We start from the raw sequence: 7302 nt of genomic DNA, 5'->3' as shown, positions 1-7302 counted from the left end.
TAGTCATATCCTGTAGTGGTATTCCCTTCCCTTTGTATTTTCTGAATCTAGTACAGGGTTTTGCTTTGTGGTTCCATGAGGCTCACAGAAAACATCTTATAGATATAACACTATTTTATGTTGATAACAATTTAACTTCCATCACATACAAAAAAAATCTACTTTTTTACTCCCCTCCATGAATTTTTGTGTATGGTGTTACAATTTACCTCTTTGTATACTGTTTATACATTAAAATTATTATAGCTGCAGTTATTTTAATAATCTCATCCTTTAGCCTTTATATGTTAAAGTTAACCAGTTAACACACCACCATATCACACTATTAAGGTATTCTTACCTTAACTATATACTAACATTTACAAGTCTATTGTGTAGTCTCCTGTGTTTTCATGGTACTATTTAGTGTCCTTTTATTTTAGCTTGAGGAACTCTTTTAGAATTTCTTCTAAGACAGATCTAGTGATGATGAACTCCCTCAGCATTTGTGTTTTGTTTTTTGTTTTTTTTTAACATAAAACAGTATTTTAATTCTTGTCCTTAAAAACTATAAAGACTATCAGGATTTGGAAATGAGACTGTACCAAACAATGGCCAAAGAAGAATCGTACACTCTATGCCTTCTCTTTCCTTTGTTCACTCAGAAATATAATGTTATCAGCTATAATTGTTGTTGCTTGTTGTCTCACATTATCCATATATTCGTGATAGTCTACTTTCCCTTCCATGTAAATTCAAGACTCCTTTTTCACATACTAATATGCCACATCTCCAAGTCCTGATCAGAATACTGAAAGTCTATGCCACGTTTTCTATTGACTGACATCATCCATTTGGTATGCTTCATTTTCCCCTGATCGCCACATCCCATTTGCTGCTAGAGAAAATATCGTGACTGGGTTTTTTCCTTCTACCTGTCTCATGACAGGGTCCGAACCTACTCGACCAAGTAGCTGCACATCAATCAGATATCTTCTGAGAACCAAACTGCTAGCTATTTCAGACAAATGTCTTACAAACTGATGAAATACCTGTACTACAGGTCTTCGAAACATGGCTTCTATTTTCTTTTCTTACAAACTAATCTTTAGTCTTTTCCTGACACTCTGGCCAGCTTTTGTTTTTTGAAAAGAGTTTTTAATCTCTTCATTCAAGAAGGACAATTATGATGAATAGGATATTCTTGCTTGGCAAGGATTTTTGTTTTTTGTTTTTTCAGAGTTTTTTGAGCAATCTGAATATATCATCCCACTCTCTCCTGACCTGTGAGGTTTCGGCTCAGAAATCAACATTTAAACTTATGAAGTTCTAGGAACTTCCCTGGTGGCCCAGTGGATAAGACTCCATGCTCCCAGTGCAGGAGGCCCAGCTTCCATCCATGATCAGGGAACTAGATCCCACATGCATGCTGCAACTAAGACTTTGTATGCCACAACTAAGAAGCCCATGTGCCACAACTAAGGAGCCCTCCTCCCAAACCTAAGACCCAGTGCAAACAAATAAATAAATAAATATTTTTTAAAAATAATAATCTTATGAGGTCCTCTTGTAAGTTAGAAGCTTCTCTAATCTTGCTGCTGTTAAGATTCATTCTTTTTGATAGTGGCTCATTTGATGGCTTGGCTATGGAAAACAGGAACACAACAACCATTGGAGTTTTTCTCCAATGATGGTATTCTCTGCTTTTGCAAGCTGGAATGAGATTGCTGAATCCTGTGGTAGCTTCAGTTTTTAGTTTAATAAGGAACTTGCCTACTGATCTCCATAGTGGCTGTTACCAATTTGATTCACACGAACAGCATAATAAGCTTCCCTCTTCTGCCTGCCCTCTAGAGAACTGACTCTTTTTAGGCTGTTTGAGGACTGGAGCCAGGGAACACCTCGACTACCTTTGTTTGCATTCTCTAATCACGACAGATCCAGAGCATCTTTTCCTTTGATGTGCTGTTTGTAAAAAGCGTGTGAGTACCACTGAGCTCTTGAAACATTTCTGCCTGAGAGTCAGGATTGATTTGAAATCATTTTTGACTTCCCAGCCCCGGACGTTGCTCGAGGCCAGGGGTCCTTTGCAGCCCCGCAGGCCTCGGGAATGTGAAGGGCCCTTGCGCCTAGTTTTTTAAACTGTTGTTACGGGAAAGCGCCACAAGGCGGCAGCACTTCTTCGTGCCCTGTCTGGTAACTTGGGCACACAGAGCCTTCGAGGGAGTCCTGGCGTTCCGTCGGAATTTGGAGCGGGACGTGGCTGAACACACACCGCAGGGCTTGTGTATCTTTAGCTCTTCCCCCTTCCCCTGCGCCATCCGACGGCAGGCAAATGCCAAGCCTTGCAGATGTGCTATTTGGAAGGGGCTGTGCTTGGTAGGTGGAGTGAGTCTGAGGAAATAGGCTGGAGGTGGGAAGCTCACCAGCAGGAGCCATGGAGATCTGGTGCCTTTTCACAGCACTTCCCTCCAGGCGGTTCCACCATTCTTTGCGTACACTAGGCTTCGCTTACCTGTAAGAGGGCCGACTTGGTTCTGGAGATTGTGGGGCCGTGCAACGGAGAATGGGCACCAGAGGTCCGAGCGGCCCCTGGTCTGGTGGCACGTGCTCCTGCCTGGCTCCCTCAGCACCAGCTGAGTCCCAGTCCCAGTCCAGACCTGGGACTCAGGCCTGCTGAGGCTGCAGGGACGTGAGAGAAGCCCAAATCACCGAGGCCAGGCAGTAATCGAGTGGGCATTTCTTGCCTTTTTCTTCGTGTATAATTTAGTATTTCTTTTCTATTGCAGCATAGTTAATGCACAATGTTGTGTTGCTTTGTGTTCTACAGCTACTTGATGCAGTTATAAATGTAGCGGTTGCTCTAGTATTTCGGGTTCTTTTCCCTGTTCGGTTATTGGAGAATGTTGACTCGACTTCCCTGTGCTATCAGGAGGATCGTCGTTGATGAACTCTTTTTGATACATTCATGTGTTTCCGTTATTCCCACCCTCCTGCTTCATCCTTCCCCGACCCCTAATTTCGCCCTATGCGAATTCTGCATTTGTTTTTTTTCCGTTTGTGGGTCTGTGTTTCCTTTCTACACTGCTTCCTGTGTATCCATTTTTTTCGAGTGCACATGTAAGTGATATCCTGGATATGTGTGTTTTTTCTGTAACTTACGGGAATTGCTTAGATCATCTACTGCTCCATCCATGTTGCTGCCAATGGCACGAGTTCGTCGTGTTCTCTGGATGAGTGACAGCCGAGGACTATAGGTAGCACAACTTATTTACCCATTCATCTCTCGCCGGTCATTTCGGTCGTTTGCATGTCTTGGCTATGGTAAAAATGTACCGAAACGACCGTTGGGGTGCAAGTGTGTTTTTTTTTTTTTTCTCCAGTGATGGTATCCTGTGGTTGTACGACCTGGGGTGGGGCTGCCGAGTCGTGTGGTAGCTATATAGTATTTAATTATGTAAGGAACTTGCCTACTAATCTCCATACGAGCTTTTACGAATTTACATTCCCACCAACGCCATAGTAGCCTTCAATCTTCTGCCTGCCCTCTTGGGACACTGACTCCTTTTAGGCTTTTTGAGGACTGGAGCCAGGCAGCACCTCGACTCCTTTTGTTTGCATTCTCTACTCGTGAGAGATCCTGAGCATCATTTCATTTGATGTGCTGTTTTTTAAAAAGCGTGTGAGTACCACTGAGCTCCTGAAACATATGGGCCTCAGAGTCAGGATTGATTTGAATTCATTTTTGATTACCTGGCCCTGGACTCCTGTCAAGCGCACGGATCATTTTCAGCCCCGCAGGCCTTCTAAATGTTAAGTGCCCTTGAGCACAGTGTTTAAAGTTGTTGTTACCTGAAAGCTCCACAAGGCGGCAGCACTTCTGCGTGACGTCTCTGGTAACTTGGGTAAACAGGACCCGGTAGGGAGTCTTGTTGCTGGGTTGCAAATTTGAATGCAACGTGGCTGAACACACAACACAGGGCTTGTGTATCTTCAGCTCTTCCCCCTACCCTGCACCGCCTGGCGCCAGACAAATCCCAAGCCTTACGAATGTGGCATTCGGAGGGGACTGTGGTTCGTAGGCGGGGTGGGTCTGAGCAAATAGGCTGCAGGTGGGAACCTCACCAGCAGTAGCCGTGGAGATGCGGTGTCTTTTCACAGCACTTCCTTCCCAGCTGGTCCTCCATTCTTTGCGTACACTACGCTTTGCTTCCCTGTAAGTGGGCCGGCTTGGATCGGGAGATTGTGGGGCCGTGCAACGGAGAATGGGCACCAGAGGTCCCAGCGGCCGCGGATCTGGTGGCACGTGCTCCTGCCTGGCTCCCTCAGCACCAGCATGCTCCAGACCTGGGACTCAGGCCTGCTGAGGCTGCATGGACGTGAGAGAACCCCCAACCACCGAGGCCTGACGGTAATCGAGTGGGCATTTCTTGCCTTTTTCTTCTTGTATAATTTAGTATTTATTTTCTCTTTCAGCATAGTTTATGTACAATGTCGTGTTGCCTTGAGTTCTACAGCTACTTGATGCGGGTTTAAATGCAGCTGTACCTGTAGTATTTCCGATGCTTTTCCCTGTTAGGTTACTGAACAATGTTGACTAGAGTGCCCTGTGCTACCAGGAGGGTCGTCGTTGATGAACTCTTTTTGACACGTTAGTGTGTTTCTGTTAATCCCAACCTCCTACTTCATCCTCCCCCGATCCCCAATTTCGCCCTGTTTTAATTTTAGACTTCTTTTTTCCGTTTGTGAGTCTGCGTTTCCCGTCTACGTTACTTCCGGTGTATCCAATTTTCCACTGCACATGTGCGTGATATCCTGGGATATGAGTGTTTCTTTCCCTAACTTAGTGGAATTAGTGAGATCATCTACGGCTCCATCCACGTTGCTGCAAATGGCGTGCATTCGTTTTGTGCTCTGGATGAGTGATAGCCGAGGGCTGTAGGTAGCACAACTTCTTTCTGCATTCATCTGTCGCCAGACATTTCGGTCGTTTGTATGTGTGGCTACTTTAAAGAGTACCCCAGCTACCACTGGGGTGCAAGTCTTTTATTCCGATGATGGTGTGCTCTGGTTTTACAAACTGGAATGAGGTGGCCGAATCCTGTGGTAGCTCCAGTTGTTAGTTTAATAAGGAACTTGCCTACTGATCTCCATAGTGGCTGTTACCAATTTGATTCACACGAACAGCATAGTAGGCTTCCCTCTTCGGCCCGCCCTCTCGAGCACTGACTCTTTTTAAGCTTTTTGAGGACTGGAGCCAGGGAACACCTCGACTACTTTTATCTGCATTCTCTAATCGCGACAGATCCTGAGCATCTTTTCCTTTGATGTGCTGTTTGTAAAAAGCGTGTGAGTACCACTGAGCTCTTGAAACATTTCTGCCTGAGAGTCAGGATTGATTTGAAATCATTTTTGACTTCCCAGCCCCGGACGTTGCTCGAGGCCAGGGGTCTTTTGCAGCCCCGCAGGCCTTGGGAATGTGAAGGGCCCTTGCGCCGAGTTTTTAAAGCTGTTGTTACGGGAAAGCGCCACAAGGCGGCAGCACTTCTTCGTGCCCTGTCTGGTAACTTGGGCACACAGAGCCTTCGAGGGAGTCCTGGCGTTCCGTCGGAATTTGGGGCGGGACGTGGCTGAACACACACCGCAGGGCTTGTGTATCTTTAGCTCTTCCCCCTTCCCCTGCGCCATCCGACGGCAGGCAAATGCCAAGCCTTGCAGATGTGCCATTTGGAAGGGGCTGTGCTTGGCAGGTGGAGTGAGTCTGAGGAAATAGGCTGGAGGTGGGAAGCTCACCAGCAGGAGCCGTGGAGATCTGGTGTCTTTTCACAGCACTTCCCTCCCAGCGGGTCCACCATTCTTTGCGTACACTAGGCTTCGCTTACCTGTAAGAGGGCCGACTTGGTTCTGGAGATTGTGGGGCCGTGCAACGGAGAATGGGCACCAGAGGTCCGAGCGGCCCCTGGTCTGGTGGCACGTGCTCCTGCCTGGCTCCCTCAGCACCAGCTGAGTCCCAGTCCCAGTCCAGACCTGGGACTCAGGCCTGCTGAGGCTGCAGGGACGTGAGAGAAGCCCAAATCACCGAGGCCAGGCAGTAATCGAGTGGGCATTTCTTGCCTTTTTCTTCGTGTATAATTTAGTATTTCTTTTCTATTGCAGCATAGTTAATGCACAATGTTGTGTTGCTTTGTGTTCTACAGCTACTTGATGCAGTTATAAATGTAGCTGTTGCTCTAGTATTTCGGGTTCTTTTCCCTGTTCGGTTATTGGAGAATGTTGACTCGACTTCCCTGTGCTATCAGGAGGATCGTCGTTGATGAACTCTTTTTGATACATTCATGTGTTTCCGTTATTCCCACCCTCCTGCTTCATCCTTCCCCGACCCCTAATTTCGCCCTATGCGAATTCTGCATTTGTTTTTTTTCCGTTTGTGGGTCTGTGTTTCCTTTCTACACTGCTTCCTGTGTATCCATTTTTTTCGAGTGCACATGTAAGTGATATCCTGGATATGTGTGTTTTTTCTGTAACTTACGGGAATTGCTTAGATCATCTACTGCTCCATCCATGTTGCTGCCAATGGCACGAGTTCGTCGTGTTCTCTGGATGAGTGACAGCCGAGGACTATAGGTAGCACAACTTATTTACCCATTCATCTCTCGCCGGTCATTTCGGTCGTTTGCATGTCTTGGCTATGGTAAAAATGTACCGAAACGACCGTTGGGGTGCAAGTGTGTTTTTTTTTTTTTTTTCTCCAGTGACGGTATCCTGTGGTTGTACGACCTGGGGTGGGGCTGCCGAGTCGTGTGGTAGCTATATAGTATTTAATTATGTAAGGAACTTGCCTACTAATCTCCATACGAGCTTTTACGAATTTACATTCCCACCAACGCCATAGTAGCCTTCAATCTTCTGCCTGCCCTCTTGGGACACTGACTCCTTTTAGGCTTTTTGAGGGCTGGAGCCAGGCAGCACCTCGACTCCTTTTGTTTGCATTCTCTACTCGTGAGAGATCCTGAGCATCATTTCATTTGATGTGCTGTTTTTTAAAAAGCGTGTGAGTACCACTGAGCTCCTGAAACATATGGGCCTCAGAGTCAGGATTGATTTGAATTCATTTTTGATTACCTGGCCCTGGACTCCTGTCAAGCGCACGGATCATTTTCAGCCCCGCAGGCCTTCTAAATGTTAAGTGCCCTTGAGCACAGTGTTTAAAGTTGTTGTTACCTGAAAGCTCCACAAGGCGGCAGCACTTCTGCGTGACGTCTCTGGTAACTTGGGTAAACAGGACCCGGTAGGGAGTCTTGTTGCTGGGTTGCAAATTTGAAT

The 7302-nt window shown here is 46.3% G+C and overlaps 1 pseudogene; it reads right to left on the bottom strand.

The window, feature by feature from the left end:
- Positions 1-614: 614 nt before the first annotated feature.
- Positions 615-1055, bottom strand: LOC131763636 (single-stranded DNA-binding protein, mitochondrial pseudogene; annotated as a pseudogene).
- Between the last annotated feature and the right edge of the window lie 6247 nt (positions 1056-7302).

This window comes from Kogia breviceps, chromosome 10 (assembly GCF_026419965.1).
Source record: "Kogia breviceps isolate mKogBre1 chromosome 10, mKogBre1 haplotype 1, whole genome shotgun sequence".
Classification (NCBI taxonomy): domain Eukaryota; kingdom Metazoa; phylum Chordata; class Mammalia; order Artiodactyla; family Physeteridae; genus Kogia; species Kogia breviceps.
The sequence above is the reverse complement of the archived record's forward strand: the minus strand, read 5'-3'. Positions and strand labels throughout refer to the sequence as shown.